Source organism: Musa acuminata, chromosome BXJ2-1, assembly GCF_036884655.1.
Source record: "Musa acuminata AAA Group cultivar baxijiao chromosome BXJ2-1, Cavendish_Baxijiao_AAA, whole genome shotgun sequence".
NCBI classification, from domain to species: Eukaryota; Viridiplantae; Streptophyta; class Magnoliopsida; order Zingiberales; family Musaceae; genus Musa; species Musa acuminata.
The window spans coordinates 24,848,469-24,874,592 of record NC_088338.1 but is presented as its reverse complement, the minus strand read 5'-3'; the positions used below and the strand labels follow the sequence as shown (position 1 = coordinate 24,874,592).

General features: G+C 48.2%; 1 long non-coding RNA gene, 10 other non-coding genes and 17 pseudogenes across 11 annotated transcripts; all 28 read right to left on the bottom strand.

Annotated features, from left to right (window-relative positions):
• Nucleotides 1–4,572: 4,572 nt before the first annotated feature.
• Nucleotides 4,573–7,330, bottom strand: LOC135599080 (uncharacterized). The gene is made up of 2 exons (XR_010481826.1): nt 7,193–7,330; nt 4,573–5,445 (listed from the first exon to the last, which is right to left on the bottom strand). It is a non-coding gene; the product is annotated as an uncharacterized LOC135599080 (long non-coding RNA).
• Nucleotides 7,331–7,980: 650 nt separating this feature from the next.
• LOC135601343 (5S ribosomal RNA) lies at nt 7,981–8,099 on the bottom strand. The gene has a single exon (XR_010483638.1). It is a non-coding gene; the product is annotated as a 5S ribosomal RNA (ribosomal RNA).
• A 350-nt stretch (nt 8,100–8,449) lies between these two features.
• LOC135602867 (5S ribosomal RNA) lies at nt 8,450–8,568 on the bottom strand (annotated as a pseudogene).
• A 349-nt stretch (nt 8,569–8,917) lies between these two features.
• LOC135602158 (5S ribosomal RNA) lies at nt 8,918–9,036 on the bottom strand (annotated as a pseudogene).
• Nucleotides 9,037–9,385: 349 nt separating this feature from the next.
• LOC135602843 (5S ribosomal RNA) lies at nt 9,386–9,504 on the bottom strand (annotated as a pseudogene).
• A 350-nt stretch (nt 9,505–9,854) lies between these two features.
• Nucleotides 9,855–9,973, bottom strand: LOC135602568 (5S ribosomal RNA; annotated as a pseudogene).
• A 350-nt stretch (nt 9,974–10,323) lies between these two features.
• LOC135601852 (5S ribosomal RNA) lies at nt 10,324–10,442 on the bottom strand (annotated as a pseudogene).
• Nucleotides 10,443–10,792: 350 nt separating this feature from the next.
• LOC135602478 (5S ribosomal RNA) lies at nt 10,793–10,911 on the bottom strand (annotated as a pseudogene).
• Nucleotides 10,912–11,260: 349 nt separating this feature from the next.
• On the bottom strand, nt 11,261–11,379 carry LOC135600977 (5S ribosomal RNA). Its single transcript, XR_010483285.1, has one exon. It is a non-coding gene; the product is annotated as a 5S ribosomal RNA (ribosomal RNA).
• A 350-nt stretch (nt 11,380–11,729) lies between these two features.
• Nucleotides 11,730–11,848, bottom strand: LOC135602314 (5S ribosomal RNA; annotated as a pseudogene).
• A 4,195-nt stretch (nt 11,849–16,043) lies between these two features.
• LOC135601228 (5S ribosomal RNA) lies at nt 16,044–16,162 on the bottom strand. Its single transcript, XR_010483528.1, has one exon. It is a non-coding gene; the product is annotated as a 5S ribosomal RNA (ribosomal RNA).
• A 350-nt stretch (nt 16,163–16,512) lies between these two features.
• On the bottom strand, nt 16,513–16,631 carry LOC135602549 (5S ribosomal RNA; annotated as a pseudogene).
• A 350-nt stretch (nt 16,632–16,981) lies between these two features.
• Nucleotides 16,982–17,100, bottom strand: LOC135600723 (5S ribosomal RNA). The gene has a single exon (XR_010483038.1). It is a non-coding gene; the product is annotated as a 5S ribosomal RNA (ribosomal RNA).
• A 978-nt stretch (nt 17,101–18,078) lies between these two features.
• Nucleotides 18,079–18,197, bottom strand: LOC135601947 (5S ribosomal RNA; annotated as a pseudogene).
• A 350-nt stretch (nt 18,198–18,547) lies between these two features.
• On the bottom strand, nt 18,548–18,666 carry LOC135602527 (5S ribosomal RNA; annotated as a pseudogene).
• Nucleotides 18,667–19,016: 350 nt separating this feature from the next.
• LOC135601397 (5S ribosomal RNA) lies at nt 19,017–19,135 on the bottom strand. The gene has a single exon (XR_010483691.1). It is a non-coding gene; the product is annotated as a 5S ribosomal RNA (ribosomal RNA).
• Nucleotides 19,136–19,485: 350 nt separating this feature from the next.
• LOC135602820 (5S ribosomal RNA) lies at nt 19,486–19,604 on the bottom strand (annotated as a pseudogene).
• A 350-nt stretch (nt 19,605–19,954) lies between these two features.
• LOC135601333 (5S ribosomal RNA) lies at nt 19,955–20,073 on the bottom strand. The gene has a single exon (XR_010483628.1). It is a non-coding gene; the product is annotated as a 5S ribosomal RNA (ribosomal RNA).
• A 350-nt stretch (nt 20,074–20,423) lies between these two features.
• Nucleotides 20,424–20,542, bottom strand: LOC135600782 (5S ribosomal RNA). The gene has a single exon (XR_010483095.1). It is a non-coding gene; the product is annotated as a 5S ribosomal RNA (ribosomal RNA).
• Nucleotides 20,543–22,015: 1,473 nt separating this feature from the next.
• Nucleotides 22,016–22,134, bottom strand: LOC135599882 (5S ribosomal RNA). Its single transcript, XR_010482223.1, has one exon. It is a non-coding gene; the product is annotated as a 5S ribosomal RNA (ribosomal RNA).
• Nucleotides 22,135–22,484: 350 nt separating this feature from the next.
• Nucleotides 22,485–22,603, bottom strand: LOC135604037 (5S ribosomal RNA; annotated as a pseudogene).
• A 350-nt stretch (nt 22,604–22,953) lies between these two features.
• LOC135601011 (5S ribosomal RNA) lies at nt 22,954–23,072 on the bottom strand. Its single transcript, XR_010483317.1, has one exon. It is a non-coding gene; the product is annotated as a 5S ribosomal RNA (ribosomal RNA).
• A 350-nt stretch (nt 23,073–23,422) lies between these two features.
• On the bottom strand, nt 23,423–23,541 carry LOC135599352 (5S ribosomal RNA; annotated as a pseudogene).
• Nucleotides 23,542–23,891: 350 nt separating this feature from the next.
• Nucleotides 23,892–24,010, bottom strand: LOC135602004 (5S ribosomal RNA; annotated as a pseudogene).
• Nucleotides 24,011–24,360: 350 nt separating this feature from the next.
• On the bottom strand, nt 24,361–24,479 carry LOC135601977 (5S ribosomal RNA; annotated as a pseudogene).
• Nucleotides 24,480–24,829: 350 nt separating this feature from the next.
• On the bottom strand, nt 24,830–24,948 carry LOC135600087 (5S ribosomal RNA). Its single transcript, XR_010482419.1, has one exon. It is a non-coding gene; the product is annotated as a 5S ribosomal RNA (ribosomal RNA).
• Nucleotides 24,949–25,298: 350 nt separating this feature from the next.
• On the bottom strand, nt 25,299–25,417 carry LOC135602577 (5S ribosomal RNA; annotated as a pseudogene).
• Nucleotides 25,418–25,767: 350 nt separating this feature from the next.
• Nucleotides 25,768–25,886, bottom strand: LOC135602165 (5S ribosomal RNA; annotated as a pseudogene).
• Between the last annotated feature and the right edge of the window lie 238 nt (nt 25,887–26,124).

The window sequence follows — 26,124 nt, the reverse complement described above, 5'->3', positions numbered from 1 at the left end:
AAAGCAAGAACCCTAAAAGCCCCAATTTTCTTTCTCTTCTTCTTCTTCTTCTTCTTCTTCTTCTTTCTTTCTTTCTTTCCCTGATCACCCACGAGCTGCCTCCTCTGCTTCCTTAACAACGAAGGCAGAGAGGCTTAAGCGGTGGAATTTGTCATTTGGTGCATTTTGCAGTTTAGTCCTTGTTTTTATCATATTCACGATTAGGTCCTTAGGGTTTACATATAGATCCTCAAATTTTTTTTGAACAGATCTCCCAAATCTTAAAAATAAGTTACCTCTGATTCATACTCTATTTCTTGTGTCAATTAAAAATAGATGCTTACATTATCACCAGAAATATTATACGAAAATTCGGAAATGAGGGGTGTTACACTCTCCCCCCCTTAAAAGAAAAATTTAGTCCTCTAAATTTATCGTACCTCTATTCGATGAAAAGACGAGGATACACCTTTTTCATTTCCTCTTCTAGCTCCCAAGTTGTCTCTTCTCCAGAATGATGTCTCCAATTTACTTGAACCAATGGGATGACCCGATTCCTTAGGACTTTTTCTTTCTTATCAATAATCTGAATAGGCTCTTCCACATAGGATAGATCTTTATCGAACTCCACCAGCTCATACTTAATGATGTGAGAAGGGTCATACATATACTTTCTAATCATCGAGACATGAAATATATCATGGACATGGCTCAATGCTGGTGGCAAGGCAATCCTGTAAGCGACAGAACCAACCCTCTCAAGAACCTCAAAAGGTCCAATAAATCTTGGGCTTAATTTTCCTTTCTTCCCAAACCTCATAATGCCTTTGGAAGGGGAGACTTTTAAGAATACAAAATCTCCGATTTCAAACTCAATATCTCGTCTTCTATTGTCAGCATAACTCTTTTGACGACTCTGAGCAGTTTTTAACCTTTTCCTTATTACTTGAATTTTCTCGGTAGTTTCTTGTACCTTGTCCGGTGCTAATAGCTTTCTGTCTCCAACTTCCTCCCAACATACAGGTGTTACGCACTTTCGCCCATATAGAGCTTCATAAGGAGCCATCTGAATACTTGAATGATAACTATTATTATACGTGAACTCAACAAGTGAAATATCCTTATCCCATTCACCTTTCCAATCCATAACATAGGCTCTAAGCAAATCCTCAAGTGTTTGAATTGTTCTTTCTGACTGACCATCAGTCTGAGGATGATATGCAGTACTAAACTTGACTTTAGTGCCCATCGACTCCTGCAATTTTCTCCAGAATCTAGAGAGAAATCTGGAGTCTCTATCAGAGATAATCTCCTTTGGAATACCATGAAGTCTTACTACTTCATTAACATATAAATCTGCAAGTCTATCAAGTGAATAAGTCATATTAATCGGTAGGAAATGCGCAGATTTTGTTAACCTATCAATGATAACCCAAATAGCATCATGCTTCCTCGAGGTTCTGGGTAGTCCTGAAACAAAATCCATAGTAATACATTCCCATTTCCATTCAGGAATAACTAAAGGTTGCAACAACCCTCCAGGTCTTTGGTGTTCTACTTTGATTTGCTGACAAGTCAAACATTTAGAAACATACATTGCCATTTCTTTCTTCATGCCTTTCCACCAATAATGACTTCGAAGATCTCTATACATCTTAGTGCTCCCAGGGTGTAGGGTGTACTTTGAAGTATGACTTTCAGTTAGGATTTGATTCTTGATAACTAGTTCATTTGGTACACATACTCTCTCCCCAAATCTCAATAGGCCATCCTTTGAAATTTGAAATTGTGGCTTCAATCCCTTTTCTACTTCACTCCTCAAGTAGATTAAATGTGGATCTCGTAATTGTCCTTCCTTAATTTGTTGCATAAGATCAGACTGCACTTGAATGGAGGCCATCAGAATCATCGAGTCTTGCTCTTTCCTCAAAGCTTTCAAATCAAAATTTTCTTCTATTAGCTTCCATTGCTTCACGACCAGACTAGCCATAAAATTTGTAGATTTCCTACTAAGTGCATCAGCTACAACATTGGCTTTGCCCGGGTGATAACGGATGGTACAATCATAATCCTTCAGAAGTTCAATCCATCTTCGCTGCCTCATGTTTAACTCTTTCTGAGTGAAAATATATTTTAAACTCTTGTGATCAGTAAAGATTTCAAACTGCCGACCATACAAATAATGTCTCCAAATCTTTAAAGCAAAAATAATTGCTGCCAATTCCAAATCATGAGTTGGGTAATTCAGTTCATAACCTTTAAGTTGCCTAGAAGCATACGCAATTACTCTCCCTTCCTGCATCAAAACACATCCTAGGCCCTTACTTGAAGCATCAGTATAAACTACAAACTCATCATTACCCCTTGGAATAGTGAGAATAGGGGCACTAGTCAATCTTCTTTTTAACTCTTGAAAACTTTGCTCACAATCATCACCCCATACAAATTTCATATTCTTCTTAGTGAGTTTGGTGAGAGGTTGAGCAATTCGAGAAAATCCCTCCACAAATCTCCTGTAATAACCTGCCATGCCCAAGAAGCTCCTAACTTCTGTCACATTTGTTGGTACTTCCCATTCAACTACAGCTTCTATTTTCCTTGGATCAACAGATATACCCTTTCCTGAAATCACATGGCCTAAGAAGGCAACTTCATTCAACCAAAATTCACATTTGCTGAACTTTGCATACAACTTCTTTTCTCTTAGTATGGACAATACCTTCCTCAAGTGTTCCTCATGCTCCTGATTACTCCTTGAATACACCAATATGTCATCAATAAATACAATTACACAGATATCCAAGAGCTGTTGAAATGTCCTATTCATTAGTTCCATAAAAGCTGCAGGGGCATTAGTCAAACCAAAAGGCATCACCAAGAATTCATAATGACCATATCGAGTTCTGAAGGCTGTTTTTGAAATATCCTCCTCTTTGATCCTCAACTGATAGTAACCTGACCTCAGGTCAATCTTAGAGAATACTTGTGCACCCTGCAGTTGATCAAACAAATCATCAATTCTAGGTATGGGATATTTGTTTTTGATGGTCACCTGATTCAACTGTCTATAATCAATACAAAGCCTCAATGTTCCATCCTTCTTCTTCACTAATAGTACCGGAGCACCCCATGGGGATACACTGGGTCGTATGAAACCCTTATCTAATAATTCTTGTATTTGCTTCTTTAATTCTTCTAACTCAAGTGGTGCCATTCTGTAGGGAGGCTTAGATATTGGGGTTGTACTGGGGACTAGATCAATAGCAAATTCACCCTCTCTATCTAGAGGTAAACCAGGCAAGTCATCAGGAAATACATCAGGGAATTCTTTGACCACTGAAATTTCATCTATGTGGGTTTCCTGATTTGAATGCTCCTTTACACACACCATATAACAAAGACAACCTTTCTGCATAAGATGATAAGCTTGAAGTGCGGATATCAAGCAAGGAGGCAAATCATGCTTAATGCCCTCAAAGAAAAATATAGGCTGATCTGGTATGCAGAAGGTAATTATTTTTTTGTAACAGTCAATACTAGCGTGATGAGAAGATAACCAATCCATGCCAAGTATAATATCAAAACCCTGGATCTCTAGGAGAATCAAATCAGCAAGGAGTTCATGGTCTCCAATAGAGATCAAACAAGATGGGTAGACTACGTTTGTTGCCAATGAATCTCCAACAGCAGTTGTTACATATAGCATATAATCCAGGGGTTTAGGTAGAATATCCAAGTGACAAGCAAAGTGTTGTGAAACAAATGATAAGTTGGAGCCGGGATCAAACAAAACTTTTGCATTTCTTTTAGAAACATGAAGAATACCTTCCACCACAGATTTAGAAGCTTTAGAATCTTGTTCCGTGATAGCGTACACTCTAGCATGGGCTGAGGGTCTAGGAGACAGTGGCTCTCTTTTCCTGTTCAGTGGGCAATCTTTTATTTGATGACCTAGCTTTCCACAACTAAAACATGCTCCAGTCACCCGAAAACACCGACTCGTTTCATGATTTGATCCACATTTTTCACATAACTGAGTTCTCCCCCATGGTTTCCTTTTCTCAAATCCAGATGTCTTAAACCTCTTGTTACTATCTTCATATTTATTTTCTCTCCTGCTTTTGCTAGTAAATTTGTCCCTTTGGCTCTTGCCAATGATTTCTTGAATTTCTTCCATGTCTCTTTCAATTTTCAAAGCTCTTTCTACCGTATCAGCATATGTTTGTAATTTTAAAGCTGACATTCGGCTTCTTATTGCTGGCCGTAATCCCCTTTCAAACCTTCTTGCCTTTCTAGATTCATCATCAGTCATATGTGTGGCAAACCTGGAGAGCTCAGTAAATCTAGATTCATACTTTGTAACCGTCATACTTCCCTGGATAAGGTTCAAGAACTCCAATTCTTTTTGCTCTTTCATACAATCGGGAAAATATTTGTCGTAAAACTTTTCTTGGAATAACTTCCATGTCATTTGCTCATGTTTGATTTCAGACATCCTCTTAATCATTCTCCACCAGTGTTCAGCTTCTCCTTCCAGCATAAAGGTGGCAAGAAAAACCTTTCGTTCATCAGAGTAACTTAGGGCATCAAATATTTTCTCTATCTGCATCATCCATCGTTCCGCCACCATTGGATCAGACTCACCACTGAAACTGGGAGGACTAAGCTTCTTAAACTGTCCAATTCCCAACCCCGTCCGGTTTGATGTCTCTATTCCATCATTACTTCCTTGTTGGACAGGTTGTTGTTGTTGTTGCATCACTTGTGCCATAGTCTCCAAAGTCCGCATAATACCACTCAATTGATCAGTAGTAGATGCAACAGGAGAACCAGATGATCTCGTCATCCTTGCTTCCTAAAACATCAAAAGAACATTTTCTTTGATCAATCTCTAAATGATAGTCAATAAACCTCAAAAAAAAAACATAACATTCTTAGTGATTCTCAAATCATGCTCTGATACCACCTCTGTCACGCCCCTAAAAATATCCATTATATTTAAAATCTTTCGTCACAACTAACCCAGGATCCAAACACACATTTGAGGTCACTAAGAAAACATTCAGATCAAAAATTTCACTTCTATAATCTACCAATTCATAACCCTGTACAATTCATAAACATAGCACACATCACTCGATAATTCATACAATCTAAACTCGACTCATCAAAATAAAAACCACAATATAAATCCACAAGTGGGGAAATCCATGCAGTCACCACAATCATCGATTTACCATAAGTTCATATCATTACACAAATTTAATTTAACATTCCAAAACCCTATACATGAGGGATCCTTCAACTTACACAAAATCCACAGGTTTAGATTTATAGTCACATTTCATTAGATGCAAGGTAGCTTATACACAACTACATATATGCTAACAAAAGTTCTGCCCAACGTCTTCTAAACTTTCCACTGCCCCAGCCCATTCTTAACATTTAAGCAAGCGATACGCTATCCTGAAAAATTTATCAACAAACGGGGTGAGCATAAAGAGCTCAGCAAGTGACTAACATATCCATAACAAAATAGTACAATTTCCAAGAGATACAGTATCAAAACACAAAAGCAGAATATACGATTTCGTATACATAATATCATTAGGAGCAGAATCATAATTGTCCTTTTTTAATCATACATATTTGGTTCCAGACAGATGGGGCATAGAGTAATTGGAGCATATCAGAAACAAAGGAAACATATCGGAGCTTATCAATGGCATATAAAATGTTCCAGAACACATCAACGATCTATGGAACATTACGAAGCAAACTCAATAGTGAATGAAGCATTTCAGAGCATATCAAACTCATATGTCGTACAGAAGCTCAAACGTCGTCCTTGACGTTGCAAACATATCATACTTATCCAGAGCACGAACAAAAATAACTCACCAAAACTCTGGATGTCATATCAAACATATAGAGGGTGTAGTGGGATCTCAGTCAGAATGTGATTCATCCATTTCTGAATGACCACCTGACAAAAGTCTCCCACGTCTGGGAGCTCCATCCACCCACGTCTAGGTGAAGTCAGAGGGGGCCGGCAGAGCATCGCAGGCTCTATGCATAACTCCCTTTACCATTTCTGGCAAAGGTTCACAACTCCCTTTACCATTTCTGGCAAAGGTTCACAACTCCCTTTACCATTTCTGGCAAAGGTTCACAACTCCCTTTACCATTTCTGGCAAAGGTTCACAACTCCCTTTACCATTTCTGGCAAAGGTTCACATTATCCCACACACCAGAGTACAAGAAGGCAGTTTCAACAATAAGCAGCATATAACGGAAGCACACGCGGAACAACCAAACATACATGTGCCTTTTCAAAAACAATGATGCAAGGAACAAATCTCTCACAAAAGTATTCATTTTAGGAAAGAATTGGAAGCAAGAGTGTACAGGGATTCCAAGCAATCATAATCAGCTCAATTCCAATAAGAAGGTTAGACAAATTCAGATATCCAAAGGAATGGAACCAAATACGCGAAATCAACCAGAGCTCGATTTCGGACAGAATTCCAGTGGCACATCAAACAAATATTTTAGAATAACAATTATGCTCCAATACCCATAATAAGGCTATGGTCGAATCATATATCAATCTATATTAAGATGGAACAGATTTCATATGAAACAGGGCTCCCAACACTGAGTTACCTCTGATTTGGTAACACAAGGTCAAAATCACAATCACTGTGTTACAGAATTTATAGGGTCGGAATCAACAGACGATAGGGTGGGCAATTAAACTCCAAAATTTTCAAACTATATGTCAAAAGAGAGAATTTCAAGTCTACTTTCAAATAAAATCAGTTTGATACAAATCAGAATTTTCAACAGGGAGTTATAGGCGTTTTAGTATCGAAAGGTCAGAAATCTGAACTCTGTTTTACAGCGTCTATAGGCTCTTTTGAAACAAATTTTTGGGTAAGTATTCGGTATCCAAAATCTACAAAATCGGTGTCAAAAGAAACACATACGAGTCTAATTTCAAACAAAATAGTTCCTGCCTGAATTCTCATTCTATATTAAAACTTATAGCCGAAACAGTGCTTAGGGGTCAGTTTACCGAAAGACTTTCAGAATCCATGGTTTAAGTCCAAAGAGAGATATATCAGTTTCTAAATAGAAATCTTCCAATTTATTTTGAATCAACATAAAAACAGAGTCAAATACTTATGTAGGATGGGGTTAGAACACTTGCCTTTGCAAATCTTGACCCGAAATGACAAGATTAAAGCAAGAACCCTAAAAGCCCCAATTTTCTTTCTCTTCTTCTTCTTCTTCTTCTTCTTCTTCTTTCTTTCTTTCTTTCCCTGATCACCCACGAGCTGCCTCCTCTACTTCCTTAACAACGAAGGCAGAGAGGCTTAAGCGGTGGAATTTGTCATTTGGTGCATTTTGCAGTTTAGTCCTTGTTTTTATCATATTCACGATTAGGTCCTTAGGGTTTACATATAGATCCTCAAATTTTTTTTGAACAGATCTCCCAAATCTTAAAAATAAGTTACCTCTGATTCATACTCTATTTCTTGTGTCAATTAAAAATAGATGCTTACATTATCACCAGAAATATTATACGAAAATTCGGAAATGAGGGGTGTTACAGGATCTGGTGATTTAGTGATGGCATTATCGCACCCGTTTCGCGAGCTTCGTCCCTCGCCTATGTGCACGTCGCGGTCGGCGCATCAACGTCCGGAGCCTCTTGCCCGTCACGAAACCGTCGGCGCTTTCTCGAACGTTCACGAAATCCCTATTGCAAGCTCTCTCCGAGCCCTAGCCCGACGACTGCGTATCGGACACGGCAAGCGCGTGCCGAAACCATCGGCACTTTCTAGAACGATCTCGGAATCGCTATTGCGACCCCAATCCGGAAAGCTCTCTCCGAGCCCCTCAATACTGACTGCGTAGCGGTCACAGAAATTTCCAGCCCCAAAACAATCGTCTCGGAGCTCTACGGGAGATGTTTCGTATCCCGAGATGCAAAAAGGAGTGCAACACGAGGACTTCCCAGGGGGTCACCCATCGTAGTACTACTCTGGCCCAAGCACACTTAACTTCGATGTTTTGATGGGATCCGGTGATTTAGTGCTGGCATTATCGCACCCGTTTCGCGAGCTTCGTCCCTCGCCTATGTGCACGTCGCGGTCGGCGCATCAACGTCCGGAGCCTCTTGCCCGTCACGAAACCGTCGGCGCTTTCTCGAACGTTCACGAAATCCCTATTGCAAGCTCTCTCCGAGCCCAAGCACGACGACTGCGTATCGGTCACGGCAAGCGCGTGCCGAAACCATCGACACTTTCTAGAACGATCTCGGAATCGCTAATGCGACCCCAATCCGGAAAGCTCTCTCTGAGCCCCTCGATACTGACTGCGTAGCGGTCACAGAAAATTTCCAGCCCCAAAACAATCGTCTCGGAGCTCTACGGGAGATGTTTCGTATCCCGGGATGCAAAAAGGAGTGCAACACGAGGACTTCCCAGGGGGTCACCCATCATAGTACTACTATGGCCCAAGCACGCTTAACTTCGGTGTTTTGATGGGATCCGGTGATTTAGTGCTGCCATTATCGCACCCGTTTCGCGAGCTTCGTCCCTCGCCTATGTGCACGTCGCGGTCGGCGCATCAACGTCCGTAGCCTCTTGCCCGTCACAAAACCGTCGTCGCTTTCTCGAACGTTAACGAAATCCCTATTGCAAGCAATCTCCGAGCCCTAGCCCGACGACTGCGTATCGGTCACGGCAAGCGCGTGCCGAAACCATCGGCACTTTCTAGAACGGTCTCGGAATCGCTATTGCGACCCCAATCCGGAAAGCTCTCTCCGAGCCCCTCAATACTGACTGCGTAGCGGTCACAGAAATTTCCAGCCCCAAAACAATCGTCTCGGAGCTCTACGGGAGATGTTTCGTATCCCGAGTTGCAAAAAGGAGTGCAACACGAGGACTTCCCAAGGGGTCACCCATCGTAGTACTACTCTTGCCCAAGCACGCTTAACTTCGGTGTTTTGATGGGATCTGGTGATTTAGTGATGGCATTATCGCACCCGTTTCGCGAGCTTCGTCCCTCGCCTATGTGCACGTCGCGGTCGGCGCATCAACGTCCGGAGCCTCTTGCCCGTCACGAAACCGTCGGCGCTTTCTCGAACGTTCACGAAATCCCTATTGCAAGCTCTCTCCGAGCCCTAGCCCGACGACTGCGTATCGGACACGGCAAGCGCGTGCCGAAACCATCGGCACTTTCTAGAACGATCTCGGAATCGCTATTGCGACCCCAATCCGGAAAGCTCTCTCCGAGCCCCTCAATACTGACTGCGTAGCGGTCACAGAAATTTCCCGCCCCAAAACAATCGTCTCGGAGCTCTACGGGAGATGTTTCGTATCCCGAGATGCAAAAAGGAGTGCAACACGAGGACTTCCCAGGGGGTCACCCATCGTAATACTACTCTGGCCAATGCACGCTTAACTTCGGTGTTTTGATGGGATCCGGTGATTTAGTGCTGGCATTATCGCACCCGTTTCGCGAGCTTCGTCCCTCGCCTATGTGCACGTCGCGGTCGGCACATCAACGTCCGGAGCCTCTTGCCCGTCACGAAACCGTCGGCGCTTACTCGAACGTTCACGAAATCCCTATTGCAAGCTCTCTCCGAGCCCTAGCTCGACGACTGCGTATCGGTCACGGCAAGCGCGTGCCGAAACCATCGGCACTTTCTAGAATGATCTCGGAATCGCTAATGCGACCCCAATCCGGAAAGCTCTCTCTGAGCCCCTCGATACTGACTGCGTATCGGTCACAGCAAATTTCCAGCCCCAAAACAATCATCTCAAAGCTCTACGGGAGATGTTTCGTATCCCGGGATGCAAAAAGGAGTGCAACACGAGGACTTTCCAGGGGGTCACCCATCGTAGTACTACTCTGGTCCAAGCACGCTTAACTTCGGTGTTTTGATGGGATCTGGTGATTTAGTGCTGGCATTATCGCACCCGTTTCGCGAGCTTCGTCCCTCGCCTATGTGCACGTCGCAGTCGGCGCATCAACGTCCGGAGCCTCTTGCCCGTCACGAAACCGTCGTCGCTTTCTCGAACGTTCACGAAATCCCTATTGCAAGCTCTCTCCGAGCCCTAGCCCGACGACTGCGTATCGGTCACGGCAAGCTCGTGCCGAAACAATCGGCACTTTCTAGAACGATCTCGGAATCGCTAATGCGACCCCAATCCGGAAAGCTCTCTCTGAGCCCCTCGATACTGACTGCGTAGCGGTCACAGCAAATTTCTAGCCCCAAAACAATCGTCTCGGAGCTCTACGGGAGATGTTTTGTATCCCGGGATGCAAAAAGGAGTGCAACACGAGGACTTCCCATGGGATCACCCATCGTAGTACTACTCTGGCCCAAGCACGCTTAACTTCGGTGTTTTGATGGGATCTGGTGATTTAGTGCTGGCATTATCGCACCCGTTTCGCGAGCTTCGTCCCTCGCCTATGTGCACGTCGCGGTCGGCGCATCAACGTCCGGAGCCTCTTGCCCGTCACGAAACCGTCGTCGCTTTCTCGAACGTTCACGAAATCCCTATTGCAAGCTCTCTCCGAGCCCTAGCCCGACGACTGCGTATCGGTCACGGCAAGCGCGTGCCGAAACCATCGGCACTTTCTAGAACGATCTCGGAATCGCTATTGCGACCCCAATCCGGAAAGCTCTCTCCGAGCCCCACGATACTGACTGCGTAGCGGTCACAGCAAATTTCCAGCCCCAAAACAATCGTCTCGGAGCTCTACGGGAGATGTTTCGTATCCCGGGATGCAAAAAGGAGTGCAACACGTGGACTTCCCAGGGGGTCACCCATCGTAGTAGTACTCTGGCCCAAGCACGCTTAACTTCGGTGTTTTGATGGGATCCGGTGATTTAGTGTTGGCATTATCGCACCCGATTCGCGTGCTTCGTCCCTCGCCTATGTGCACGTCGCGGTCGGCATATCAACGTCGGGAGCCTCTTGCCCGTCACAAAACCGTCGGCGCTTTCTCGAACGTTCACGAAATCCCTATTGCAAGCTCTCTCCGAGCCCTAGCCCGACGACTGCGTATCGGTCACGGCAAGCGCGTGCCGAAACCATCGGGACTTTCTAGAACGATCTCGGAATCGCTATTGCGACCCCAATCCGGAAAGCTCTCTCCGAGCCCCTCAATACTGACTGCGTAGCGGTCACAGAAATTTCCAACCCCAAAACAATCGTCTCGGAGCTCTACGGGAGATGTTTCGTATCCCGAGATGCAAAAAGGAGTGCAACACGAGGACTTCCCAAGGGGTCACCCATCATAGTACTACTCTGGCCCAAGCACGCTTAACTTTGGTGTTTTGATGGGATCCGGTGATTTAGTGCTGGCATTATCGCACCCGTTTCGCGAGCTTCGTCCCTCGCCTATGTGCACGTCGCGGTCGGCGCATCAACGTCCGGGATCTCTTGCCCTTCACGAAACCGTCGTTGCTTTCTCGAACGTTCACGAAATCTCTATTGCAAGCTCTCTCCGAGCCCTAGCCCGACGACTGCGTATCGGTCACGGCAAGCGCGTGCCGAAACCATCGGCACTTTATTGAACGATCTCGGAATCGCTATTGCGACCCCAGTCCGGAAAGCTCTCTTCGAGCCCCTCGATACTGACTGCGTAGCGGTCACAGCAAATTTCCAGCCCCAAAACAATCGTCTCGGAGCTCTACGGGAGATGTTTCGTATCCCGGGATGCAAAAAGGAGTGCAACACGAGGACTTCCCAGGGGGTCACCCATCATAGTACTACTCTGGCCCAAGCACGCTTAACTTCGGTGTTTTGATGGGATCCGATGATTTAGTGCTGCCATTATCGCACCCGTTTCGCGAGCTTCGTCCCTCGCCTATGTGCACGTCGCGGTCGGCGCATCAACGTCCGGAGCCTCTTGCCCGTCACGAAACCGTCGTCGCTTTCTCGAACGTTCACGAAATCCCTATTGCAAGCTCTCTCCGAGCCCTAGCCCGACGACTGCGTATCGGTCACGGCAAGCGCGTGTAATATCCCTCACTTTTGAAACTTATTAATAAAGATTTATTTATAAATCAGAGGACCTATATGTAAATATGGAAATTTCAAGGACTAAACTGTTAAGTTGTAAAATGAAGAAAATAAAGAAAACCGAAAACTTCGGTTTTATCCCACCGCCTCCCACGCTCTCTCTGTTTCTCGAAGAAACAGAGAGAAGCGGTGGGGCGTGGGGAGAAGAAGAAGAGAAGTAGAGGGAGAAGAGAAGAAGAGGGAAAAGAAGAGAGGAAGAAGAGGGAGAAGAGAAGAAAAGAAGAAGTAGAAGAGAGGGAAGATGGAGAGGAGAAAGAGAGGCAGCTGCAGCAGCTAGGGCTGCAGCACCTCTGTTTCCCGCAGGTGGAAACAGAGGAGAGGATGTGTGGGGCGTTGAGGATGAAAAGGGAAGAAGAAGAAGAAGAAGAAGAAGAACAGAGGAGGATAGCTGCGGCAAGGCTGCAGCGAGGAGGTGTGTGGCCTTGGGGAGGAAAAGGGAAGAGGAGAAGAAGAGAAGGAGAAGAAGAGGGAAAAGAGAGGGAAGACGGAGTGGAGCGAGAGGTGGCAGCAGCTAGGGCTGCAGCACCTCTGTTTCCTGTAGGTGGAAACAGAGGAGACGTGTGGGGTGTCGGGTAGGAGAAGAGCAGAAGAAGAAGAAGAGGAAGAGAAGGAGAAGGGGAAGCAGGAGAAGAGGTTGTGATACCTCTGTTCCCTGCAGAGGAAACAGAGGAGAGGGTGTGTGTGACGCCGGGAAGAAGAAGGGGAGGAAGGAGAAGAAGAGAAGAAGAAGAAAGGAAGGAGAAGGAAGAGGAGAGGGGAAAGAAGCAGCTGCGGCTGCGGCTGTGGCAGCTGCAGCTGTGGCAGGGGAAGAGGAAGGAAGAAGGGAAGGAGAAGAAGAAGAGAAGGGGAAGAAGGGGCTGCGGCTGCGGCGATGGCAGCTGCAGCTGGAAGAGAAGAAGGAGAGGAAGATTAGCAGGGGAGGAGGAAGAGGCTGCGGTTGTGGTGGCTGCGGCCATGGTTGCGACTGCGACTGCGGCAGTTGCAGCTGGGAAAGAAAAGAAAGGAAAGGGGAAAAAAGGGGCTGCGGACGGGATTGCGGCCGCAGCGGCAGCGACTGCGTATGCAGCAGTTATGTCTGCGAGAGAAGGGAGGAAGGAAGTTAGTGCGGTGGCAGCGGCGGCGGCTGTGGCAGCTGCGTTTGGGAAAGAAAAAGAAGGAATGAGAGTAAGAGAGAGCAGGTGACTGTGCCTCGATGTTCGACACGTGGAGTAGTTGCGAAGAAAGGAAGAAAACGAGAACACAAAACGAAACAGAGAGAGGACACGGAGGAAAAGTAGAAGGATTTGGGCTGGCACCTTCTTTGGATCTTCGGATCGAAATCTTTGAAAGGCAAGTTTCCCGCTTGTTTCGATCCTTTCTATTGCAAATGTTTCGATCCTTTCTATTGCAAGTTCCCTGATCGTTTCTCCTATAATTGCTCTGATATGTCTTATTGCAAGTATCCTGATCTTTCCTCACTGCCATTTTTATCTCTACATTTGCTTTGAATATGAGGAACTTTGAATTGTTCTAGCCTTGCATTTGTTATATCTCCTGTTTAGACGTAACGATTCGAATCTGTGCAACTTTTGAGATTCTGACCTTTTGATACCGAGCTGCCTATTAGTCTTTGTTGGAAACTCTGATTTGTTCAAAACTGATTTCATTGGAAACTAGACTCGTAGACCTTTCTTTGATATATGGATTGAAAGATTTGGAATCCAAACACCTGTCCAGTTATCTGTTGAATCTGACATTATGAATTCTGCCAACAGAGATTTTGTTCTACGACACTTGCTTACCAAATTATTTGTAACTCTCTCTGTTGGACAGTTCAATTCATATGAAGCCTGTCTTATCTGAAAGTATTATCCAATGATTATTTCTGAGTAAATTGGAGCACGATTGATAGTTTGAATCATTTGTTCAATGTGCCTTCTGTATTCTGCCAGAAATCGAGTTTTGGTCGATTTCTCAAATTCTGGTTTCATTCCTGTGGAAATTGATATCCTTTAGCTTTCTCATTCAATTGAGCTTTATATTACTGCTTTGAATTCTTGTATGCTCTTGTCCTTAAAATTATTTGCATTCTTGAAAACTATTGTGTAACGTTTATGCTATATCGTATTGACTCATATAGGCACATGTATATCCTATTGTTCCGCATTTACTTTCGATACGTGCCTATTCCAGTTTAATTCCTTTGGACATTGAATTCATCAAATCTTCTTATTGAATTGAGTTATATGTGATTGCTTGGATTCCATATGTGCCCTTGCTTTCAATTCCTTTCAAATCTGAATATACTTGTGAAAGATTATTGCTTACTTCGGATTGACTCGTAAAGGCACATGTACGCTTCGTTGTTCCGCGTGTGCTTCCGATATATGCTACTTATTGTTGAAACTGCCCTTTTGTACTCTGGTGTGTGGGATTGTCTGGACCTTTGCCAGAAATGGTAAAGAGTATGCGCTATTTGCCCGCTATGTGGGGTCCCGCTATGAGGGATATTCTGTATGCGCTTGTTGCCCGCTATGAGGGTATATGCTTAGAGCCTGCGATGCTCTGCCGGCCCCCTTTGACTTCACCTAGACGTGGGTGGATGGAGCTCCCAGACGTGGGAGACTTTTGTCAGGTGGTCATTCAGAAATGGATGAATCACATTCTGACTGAGATCCCACTACACCTTCTGTATGTTTGATATGATATCCAGAGCTTTGGTTATGTGTTTTTGTACATGCTTTGGATAAGATTGATATGTTTGCAACGTTAAAGACGACGTTTGAGCTTCTATAGGATATTTGATTTTGATATGCTCTGAAATGCTTCATTCACTGATGATTATGTTTCGAAATGTTCCATATGTCGTTGATATGCTCCGGAACATTTCATACGCCATTGATATGCTCCAATTACTCTGTGCTCCACTTGCTATGAACTGATATGTTCTGAAATGTCCTATATGCCATTGATATGCTCAAATTACTCTGTGCTCCATTCGCTATGAACTGATATGTTCTGAAATGTCCTATCTGCCATTGATATGCTCCAATTACTCTGTGCTCCATTTGCTATGAACTGATATGTTATGAAATGTCCTATCTGCCATTGATATGCTCCAATTACTCTATGCTCCATTTGTTATGTATCAAATATGTTTTGAATGACATGATACGTATGATTTGGTATCTATTGAGATGGTATCCTTGAGAATTCTTGTATTCTGCCTTGCATTATGATACCTTACTCGTTTGAAATCGTTCCTTTTGTTCTGAATATGTTTTGTCACTTGCTGAGCCGTTTCAGGTCAGCTTGTCACTCTTCGAGATGTTTGATTTGGGCTGAGGCAGTGGATAGCTATTCAGAATTATGGGCGAGTCTTGTCGGTTGTTATGCTATTGTTGTATAAGCATATTTTGTATGTAATGAATTGTTCTGATGATCGAAATGGATATAATGTGTCAAAGTGTTAGGAGATCTCTCTTATTTGGAATTTCTGAATGTTAAGTATAATTTATGATGATATGAACTTGTGGTGAATAGTTGGAGTTCTGATTGTATAATTTATTTAGCTTATGGATTTATAAATGTTGTTTATGTTTGTCAAGTTGGCTTGGGTTGCCATACATGGGAATTATCGAGTGATGTGATATATGATTTTAAAATGCACAGGTTTTATGGATGTGAATTTGATTGAATGTTTTTCAGTGTCCTCAAACGTTAGTTTGGATCCTGGATTGGTCTGTGATGGAAATTGTTTTTTAAAAATCATGGATATATTTTGAGGGGCGTGACAGCGCGTGCCGAAACCATCGGCACTTTCTAGAACGATCTCGGAATCGCTATTGTGACCCCAAACCGGAAAGCTCTCTCGGAGCCCCTCGATACTGACTGCGTAGCGGTCAAAGCAAATTTCCAGCCCCAAAACAAACGTCTCGGAGCTCTACGGGAGATGTTTCGTATCCCGGGATGCAAAAAGGAGTGCAACACGAGGACTTCCCAGGGGGTCACCCATCGTAGTACTACTCTGGCCCAAGCAAGCTTAACTTCGGTGTTTTGATGGGATCCGGTGATTTAGTGCTGGCATTATCGCACCCGTTTCGCGTGCTTTGTCCCTCGCCTATGTGCACGTCGCGATCGGCGTATCAACGTCCGGAGCCTCTTGCTCGTCACGAAACCGTCGGCGCTTTCTCGAACGTTCACGAAATGCCTATTGCAAGCTCTCTCCGAGCCCTAGCCCAACGAATGCGTATCGGTCACGGCAAGCGCGTGCCGAAACCATCGGCACTTTCTAGAACGATCTCGGAATCGCTATTGCGACCCCAATCCGGAAAGCTCTCTCGGAGCCCCTCAATACTGACTGCGTAGCGGTCATAGCAAATTTCCAGCCCCAAATCAATCGTCTCGGAGCTCTACGGGAGATGTTTCGTATCCCGGAATTCAAAAAGGAGTGCAACACGAGGACTTCCCAGGGGGTCACCCATCATAGTACTACTCTGGCCCAAGCACGCTTAACTTCGGTGTTTTGATGGGATCCGGTGATTTATTGCTGCCATTATCGCACCCGTTTCGCGAGCTTCGTCCCTCGCCTATGTGCACGTCGCGGTCGGCGCATCAACGTCCGGAGCCTCTTGCCCGTCACGAAACCGTCGTCGCTTTCTCGAACGTTCACGAAATCCCTATTGCAAGCTCTCTCCGAGCCCTTGCCCGACGACTGCGTATCGGTCACGGCAAGCGCGTGCCGAAACCATCGGCACTTTCTAGAACGATCTCGGAATCGCTATTGCGACCCCAATCCGGAAAGCTCTCTCGGAGCCCCTTGATACTGACTGCGTAGCGGTCAAAGCAAATTTCCAGCCCCAAAACAAACGTCTCGGAGCTCTACGGGAGATGTTTCGTATCACGGGATGCAAAAAGGAGTGCAACACGAGGACTTCCCAAGGGGTCACCCATCCTAGTACTACTCTGGCCCAAGCACGCTTAACTTCGGTGTTTTGATGGGATCCGGTGATTTAGTGCTGGCATTATCGCACCTGTTTCGTGAGCTTCGTCCCCCGCCTATGTGCACGTCGCGGTCGGCGTATCAACGTCCGGAGCCTCTTGCCCGTCACGAAACCGTCGTCGCTTTCTCGAACGTTCACGAAATCCCTATTGCAAGCTCTCTTCGAGCCCTAGCCTGACGACTGCGTATCGGTCACGGCAAGCGCGTGCCGAAACCATCGGCACTTTCTAGAACGATCTCGGAATCGCTATTGCGACCCCAATCCGGAAAGCTCTCTCTGAGCCCCTCGATACTGACTGCGTAGCGGTCAAAGCAAATTTCCATCCCCAAGCACGCTTAACTTCGGTGTTTTGAGGCTGGAAATATGCTCGGAGCTTTCCGGATCGGGGTCGGAGCTTTCCGGATTGGGGTCGCATTATACTACTAATGCCCAAGCACGCTTAACTTCGGTGTTTTGATGGGATCCGGTGATTTAGTGCTGGCATTATCGCACCCGTTTCGCGTGCTTCGTCCCTCGCCTATGTGCACGTCGCGGTCGGCATATCAACGTCCGGAGCTTCTTGCCCGTCACGAAACCGTCGGCGCTTTCTCGAACGTTCACGAAATCCCTATTGCAAGCTCTCTCCGAGCCCTAGCCCGACGACTGCGTATCGTTCACGGCAAGCGCGTGCCGAAACATCGACACTTTCTAGAACGATCTCTAGCCCCAAAACAATCGTCGCATTATACTACCCTCGCCTATGTGCACGTCGCGGTCGGCGCATCAACGTCCGGAGCCTCTTGCCCGTCACGAAACCGTCGGCACTTTCTCGAACGTTCACGAAATCCCTATTGCAAGCTCTCTCCGAGCCCTAGCCCGACGACTGCGTATCGATCACGGCAAGCACGTGCCGAAACCATCGACACTTTCAAGAACGATACTGACTACGTAGCGGTCACAGCAAATTTCCAGCCCGAAAACAATCGTCTCGGAGCTCTACGGGAGATGTTTCGTATCCCGGGATGCAAAAAGAAGCGCAACACGAGGATTTCCCAGGGGGTCACCCATCCTAGTACTACTCTGGCCCAAGCACGCTTAACTTCGATGTTTTGATGGGATCCGGTGATTTAGTGCTGGCATTATCGCACCCGTTTCGCGTGCTTCGTCCCTCGCCTATGTGCACGTCGCGGTCGGCATATCAACGTCCGGAGCCTCTTGCCCGTCACGAAACCGTCGGCGCTTTCTCGAACGTTCACGAAATCCCTATTGCAAGCTCTCTCCGAGCCGTAGCCCGACGACTGCGTATCGTTCACGGCAAGCGCGTGCCGAAACCATCGACACTTTCTAGAACGATCTCGGAATCGCTATTGCGACCCCAATCCGGAAAGCTCTCTCCGAGCCCCTCGATACTGACTTCGTAGCGGCCACAGCAAATTTCCAGCCCCAAAACAATCGTCTCGGAGCTCTATGGGAGATGTTTCGTATCCCGGGATGCAAAAAGGAGTGCAACACGAGGACTTCCCAGGGGGTCACCCATAGTAGTACTACTCTGGCCCAAGCACGCTTAACTTCGGTGTTTTGATGGGATCCGGTGATTTAGTGTTGGCATTATCACACCCGTTTCGCGTGCTTCCTCCCTCGCCTATGTGCACGTCGCGGTCGGCGCATCAACATCCGGAGCCTCTTGCCCGTCACGAAACCGTCGTCGCTTTCTCGAACGTTCACGAAATCCCTATTGCAAGCTCTCTATGATCCCTAGCCCGACGACTGCGTATCGGTCACGGAAAGCGCGTGCCGAAACCATTGGCACTTTCTAGAACGATCTCGGAATCGCTATTGCGACCCCAATCCGGAAAGCTCTCTCTGAGCCCCTCGATACTGACTGCATAGCGGTCAAAGCAAATTTCCATCCCCAAAACAAACGTCTCAGAGCTCGACGGGAGATGTTTCGTATCCCGAGATGCAAAAAGGAGTGCAACACGTGGACTTCCCAGGGGGTCACCCATCGTAGTACTACTCTGGCCCAAGCACGCTTAACTTCGGTGTTTTGATGGGATCCGGTGATTTAGTGCTGCCATTATCGCACCCGTTTCGCCAGCTTCGTCCCTCGCCTATGTGCAAGTCGCGGTCGGCGCATCAACGTCCGGAGCCTCTTGCCCGTCACGAAACCGTCGGCGCTTTCTCGAACGTTCACGAAATCCCTATTGCAAGCTCTCTCCGAGCCCTAGCCCGACGACTGCGTATCGATCACGGCAAGCACGTGCCGAAACCATCGACACTTTCTAGAACGATCTCGGAATCGCTATTGCGACCCCAATCTGGAAAGCTCTCTCCGAGCCCCTCGATACTGACTGCGTAGCGGTCAAAGCAAATTTCCAGCCCCAAAACAAACGTCTCGGAGCTCTACGGGAGATGTTTCGTATCCCGGGATGCAAAAAGGAGTGCAACACGATGAATTCCCAGGGGGTCACCCATCGTAGTACTACTCTGGCCCAAGCACGCTTAACTTCGGTGTTTTGATGGGATCCGGTGATTTAGTGCTGCCATTATCGCACCCGTTTCGCGAGCTTCGTCCCTCGCCTATGTGCACGTCGCGGTCGGCGCATCAACGTACGGAGCCTCTTGCCCGTCACGAAACCGTCGGCGCTTTCTCGAACGTTCACGAAATCCCTATTGCAAGCTCTCTCCGAGCCCTAGCCCGACGACTGCGTATCGGTCACGGCAAGCGCGTGCCGAAACCATCGGCACTTTCTAGAATGATCTCAGAATCGCTATTGCGACCCCAATCCGGAAAGCTCTCTCTGAGCCCCTCGATACTGACTGCATAGCGGTCAAAGCAAATTTCCATCCCCAAAACAAACGTCTCAGAGCTCTACGGGAGATGTTTCGTATCCCGGAATGCAAAAAGGAGTGCAACACGAGGACTTCCCAGGGGGTCACCCATCATAGTACTACTCTGGCCCAAGCACGCTTAACTTCGGTGTTTTGATGGGATCCGGTGATTTAGTGCTGCCATTATCGCACCCGTTTCGCGAGCTTCGTCCCTCGCCTATGTGCACGTCGCGGTCGGCGCATCAACGTCCGGAGCCTCTTGCCCGTCACGAAACCGTCGTCGCTTTCTCGAACGTTCACGAAATCCCTATTGCAAGCTCTCTCCGAGCCCTTGCCCGACGACTGCGTATCGATCACGGTAAGCACGTGCCGAAACCATCGACAATTTCTAGAACGAACTCGGAAACGCTATTGCGACCATAATCCGGAAAGCTCTCTCCGAGCCCCTCGATACTGACAGCGTAGCGGTCACAGCAAATTTCCAGCCCCAAAACAATCGTCTCGGAGCTCTACGGGAGATGTTTCATATCCCGGGATGCAAAAAGGAGTGCAACACGAGGACTTCCCAGGGGGTCACCCATCGTAGTACTACTCTGGCCCAAGCACGCTTAACTTCGGTGTTTTGATGGGATCCGGTGATTTAGTGCTGGCATTATCGCACCTGTTTCGCGTGCTTCGTCCCTCGTCTATGTGCACGTCACGGTCGCCGCATCAACGTCCGGAGCCTCTTGCCCGTCACGAAACCATCGTCGCTTTCTCGAACGTTCACGAAATCCCTATTGCAACCTCTCTCCGAGCCCTAGCCCGACGACTGCGTATCGGCTACGGCAAGCGCGTGCCGAAACCATCGGCACTTTCTAGAACGATCTCGGAATCGCTATTGCGACCCCAATCCGTAAAGCTCGCTCTGAGCCCCTCGATACTGACTGCGTAGCGGTCAAAGCAAATTTCCATCCCCAAGCACGCTTAACTTCGGTGTTTTGAGGCTGGAAATATGCTCGGAGCTTTCCGAATTGGGGTCGGAGCTTTCCGGATTGGGGTCGCATTATACTACTCTTGCCCAAGCAGGCTTAACTTCGGTGTTTTGATGGGATCCGGTGATTTAGTGCTGGCATTATCGCACCCGTTTCGCGTGCTTCGTCCCTCGCCTATGTGCACGTCGCGGTCGGCATATCAACGTCCGGTGCCTCTGGCCCGTCACGAAACCGTCGGCGCTTTCTCGAACGTTCACGAAATTCCTATTGCAAGCTCTCTCCGAGCCCTAGCCCGACGACTGCGTATCGGTCACGGCAAGCGCGTGCCGAAACCATCGGCACTTTCTAGAATGATCTCAGAATCGCTATTGCGACCCCAATCCGGAAAGCTCTCTCTGAGCCCCTCGAAACTGACTGCGTAGCGGTCAAAGCAAATTTCCATCCCCAAGCACGCTTAACTTCGGTGTTTTGAGGCTGGAAATATGCTCGGAGCTTTCCGGATTGGGGTCGCATTATACTACTCTTGCCCAAGCACGCTTAACTTCGGTGTTTTGATGGGATCCGGTGATTTAGTGCTGGCATTATCGCACCCGTTTCGCGTGCTTCGTCCCTCGCCTATGTGCACGTCGCGGTCGGCATATCAACGTCCGGAGCCTCTGGCCCGTAACGAAACCGTCGGCGCTTTCTCGAAAGTTCACGAAATCCCTATTGCAAGCTCTCTCCGAGCCCTAGCCCGACGACTGCGTATCGTTCACGGCAAGCTCGTGCCGAAAACATCGACAATTTCTAGAACGATCTCCAGCCCCAAAACAATCGTCGCATTATACTACCCTCGCCTATGTGCACGTCGCGGTCGGCGCATCAACGTCCGGAGCCTCTTGCCCGTCACGAAACCGTCGGCACTTTCTCGAACGTTCACGAAATCCCTATTGCAAGCTCTCTCCGAGCCCTTGCCCGACGACTGCGTATCGATCACGGCAAGCACGTGCCGAAACCATCGACACTTTCAAGAACGATCTCGGAATCGCTATTGCGACCCCAATCCGGAAAGCTCTCTCCGAGCCCCTGGATACTGACTACGTAGCGGTCACAGCAAATTTCCAGCCCGAAACAATCGTCTCGGAGCTCTACGGGAGATGTTTCGTATCCCGGGATGCAAAAAGGAGTGCAACACGAGGACTTCCCAGGGGGTCACCCATCCTAGTACTACTCTGGCCCAAGCACGCTTAACTTCGGTGTTTTGATGGGATCCGGTGATTTAGTGCTGGCATTATCGCACCCGTTTTGCGTGCTTCGTCCCTCGCCTATGTGCACGTCGCGGTCGGCATATCAACGTCCGGAGCCTCTTGCCCGTCACGAAACCGTCGGCGCTTTCTCGAACGTTCACGAAATCCCTATTGCAAGCTCTCTCCGAGCCCTAGCCCGACGACTGCGTATCGTTCACGGCAAGCGCATGCCGAAACCATCGACACTTTCTAGAACGATCTCAGAATCGCTATTGCGACCCCAATCCGAAAAGCACTCTCCGAGCCCCTCGATATTGACTTCGTAGCGGCCACAGCAAATTTCCAGCCGCAAAACAATCGTCTCGGAGCTCTACGGGAGATGTTTCGCATCCCGGGATGCAAAAAGGAGTGCAACACGAGGACTTCCCAGGGGGTCACCCATCGTAGTACTACTATGGCCCAAGCACGCTTAACTTCGGTGTTTTGATGGGATCCAGAGATTTAGTGTTGGCATTATCACACCCGTTTCGCGTGCTTCCTCCCTCGCCTATGTGAACGTCGCGGTCGGCGCATCAACGTCCGGAGCCTCTTGCCTGTCACGAAACCGTCGTCGCTTTCTCGAACGTTCACGAAATCCCTATTGCAAGCTCTCTCTGAGCCCTAGCCCGACGACTGCGTATCGGTCACGGCAAGCGCGTGCCGAAACCATCGGCACTTTCTAGAACGATCTCGGAATCGCTATTGGGACCCCAATCCGGGAAGCTCTCTCTGAGCCCCTCGATACTGACTGCATAGCGGTCAAAGCAAATTTCCATCCCCAAAACAAACGTCTCAGAGCTCTACGGGAGATGTTTCGTATCCCGAGATGCAAAAAGGAGTGCAACACGTGGACTTCCCAGGGGGTCACCCATCGTAGTACTACTCTTGCCCAAGCACGCTTAACTTCGGTGTTTTGATGGGATCCGGTGATTTAGTGCTGCCATTATCGCACCCGTTTCGCGAGCTACGTCCCTCGCCTATGTGCACGTCGCGGTCGGCGCATCAACGTCCGGAGCCTCTTGCCCGTCACGAAACCGTCGGCGCTTTCTCGAACGTTCACGAAATCCCTATTGCAAGCTCTCTCCGAGCCCTAGCCCGACAACTGCGTATCGATCACGGCAAGCACGTGCCGAAACCATCGACACTTTCTAGAACGATCTCGGAATCGCTATTGCGACCCCAATCCGGAAAGCTGTCTCCGAGCCCCTCGATACTGACTGCGTAGTGGTCAAAGCAAATTTCCAGCCCCAAAACAAACGTCTCGGAGCTCTACGGGAGATGTTTCGTATCCCGGGATGCAAAAAGGAGTGCAACACGATGAATTCCCAGGGGGTCACCAATCGTAGTACTACTCTGGCCCAAGCACGCGTAACTTCGGTGTTTTGATGGGATCCGGTGATTTAGAGCTGCCATTATCGCACCCATTTCGCGAGCTTCGTCCCTCGCCTATGTGCACGTCGCAGTCGGCGCATCAACGTCCGGAGCCTCTTGCCCGTCACGAAACCGTCGGCGCTTTCTCGAACGTTCACGAAATCCCTATTGCAAGCTCTCTCCGAGCCCTAGCCCGACGACTGCGTATCGATCATGGTAATCACATGCCGAAACCATCGACAATTTCTAGAACGATCTCGGAATCGCTATTGCGACCATAATCCGGAAAGCTCTCTCTGAGCCCCTCGATACTGACAGCGTAGCGGTCACAACAAATTTCCAGCCCCAAAACAATCGTCTCGGAGCTCTACGGGAGATGTTTCGTATCCCGGGATGCAAAAAGGAGTGCAACACGAGGACTTCCCAGGGGGTCACCCATCGTAGTACTACTCTGGCCTAAGCACGCTTAACTTCGGTGTTTTGATGGGATCCGGTGATTTAGTGCTGGCATTATCGCACCTGTTTCGCGTGCTTCGTCCCTCGCCTATGTGCACGTCACGGTCGCTGCATCAACGTCCGGAGCCTCTTGCCCGTCACGAAGCCGTCGTCGCTTTCTCGAATGTTCACGAAATCCCTAGTGCAAGCTCTCTCCGAGCCCTAGCCCGACGACTGCGTATCGGTCACGGCAAGCGCGTGTCGAAACCATCGTCACTTTCTATAACGATATCGGAATCGCTATTGGGACCCCAATCCGGAAAGCTCTCTCTGAGCCCCTCGATACTGACTGCGTAGCGATCAAAGCAACTTTCCGTCCCCAAAACAAACGTCTCGGAGCTCTACGGGAGATGTTTCGTATCCCGGGATGCAAAAAGGAGTGCAACACGAGGACTTCCCAGGGGGTCACCCATCGTAGTACTACTCTGGCCCCAGCACGCTTAACTTCGGTGTTTTGATGGGATCCGGTGATTTAGTGCTGCCATTATCGCACCCGTTTCGCGAGCTTCTTCCCTCGCCTATGTGCACGTCGCGGTCGGCGCATCAACGTCCGGAGCCTCTTGCCCGTCACGAAACCGTCGGCGCTTTCTCGAACGTTCACGAAATCCCTATTGCAAGCTCTCTCCGAGCCCTAGCCCGACGACTGTGTATCGATCACGGCAAGCACGTGCCGAAACCATCGACACTTTCTAGAACGATCTCGGAATCGCTATTGCGACCCCAATCCGGAAAGCTCTCTCCGAGCCCCTCGATACTGACTGCGTAGCGGTCACAGCAAATTTCCAGCGCCAAAACAATCGTCTCGGAGCTCTACGGGAGATGTTTCGTATCCCGGGATGCAAAAAGGAGTGCAACACGTGGACTTCCCAGGGGGTCACCCATCGTAGTACTACTCTGGCCCAAGCACGCTTAACTTCGGTGTTTTGATGGGATCCGGTGATTTAGTGCTGGCATTATCGCACCCGATTCGCGTGCTTCGTCCCTCGCCTATGTGCACGTCGCGGTCGGCATATCAACGTCGGGAGCCTCTTGCCCGTCACGAAACCGTCGGCGCTTTCTCGAACGTTCACGAAATCCCTATTGCAAGCTCTCTCCGAGCCCTAGCCCGACGACTGCGTATCGGTCACGGCAAGCGCGTGCCGAAACCATCGGCACTTTCTAGAATGATCTCGGAATCGCTATTGCGACCCCAATCCGGAAAGCTCTCCCTAAGCCCCTCGATATTGACTGCGTAGCGGTCAAAGCAAATTTCCAGCCCCAAAACAAACGTCTCGGAGCTCTACGGGAGATGTTTCGTATCCCGGGATGCAAAAAGGAGTGCAACACGAGGACTTCCCAGGGGGTCGCCCATCGTAGTACTACTCTGGCCCAAGCACGCTTAACTTCGGTGTTTTGATGGTATCCGGTGATTTAGTGCTGCCATTATCGCACCCGTTTCACGTGCTTCGTCCCTCGCCTATGTGCAAGTCGCGGTCGGCGCATCAACGTCCGGAGCCTATTGCCCGTCACGAAACCGTCGTCGCTTTCTCGAACGTTCACGAAATCCCTATTGCAAGCCCTCTCCGAGCCCAAGCCCGACGACTGCCTATCGGTCACGGCAAGCGCGTGCCGAAACCATCGGCACTTTCTAGAACGATCTCGGAATCGCTATTGCGACCCCAATCCGGAAAGCTCTCTCTGAGCCCCTCGATACTGACTGCGTAGCGGTCAAAGCAAATTTCCAGCCCCAAAAAAAACGACTCGGAGCTCTACGGGAGATGTTTCGTATCCCGGGATGCAAAACGGAGTGCAACACGAGGACTTCCCAGGGGGTCACCCATCGTAGTACTACTCTGGCCCAAGCACGCTTAACTTCGGTGTTTTAATGGGATCCGGTGATTTAGTGCTGCCATTATCACACCCGTTTCGCGAGCTTCGTCCCTCGCCTATGTGCACGTCGCGGTCGGCGCATCAATGTCCGGAGCCTCTTGCTTGTCACGAAACCGTCGGCGCTTTCTCGAACGTTCACGAAATCCCTATTGCAAGCTCTCTCCGAGCCCTAGCACGACGACTGCGTATCGATCACGGGAAGCACGTGCCGAAACCATCGGCACTTTCTAGAACTATCTCGGAATCGCTATTGCGACCCCAATCCGGAAAG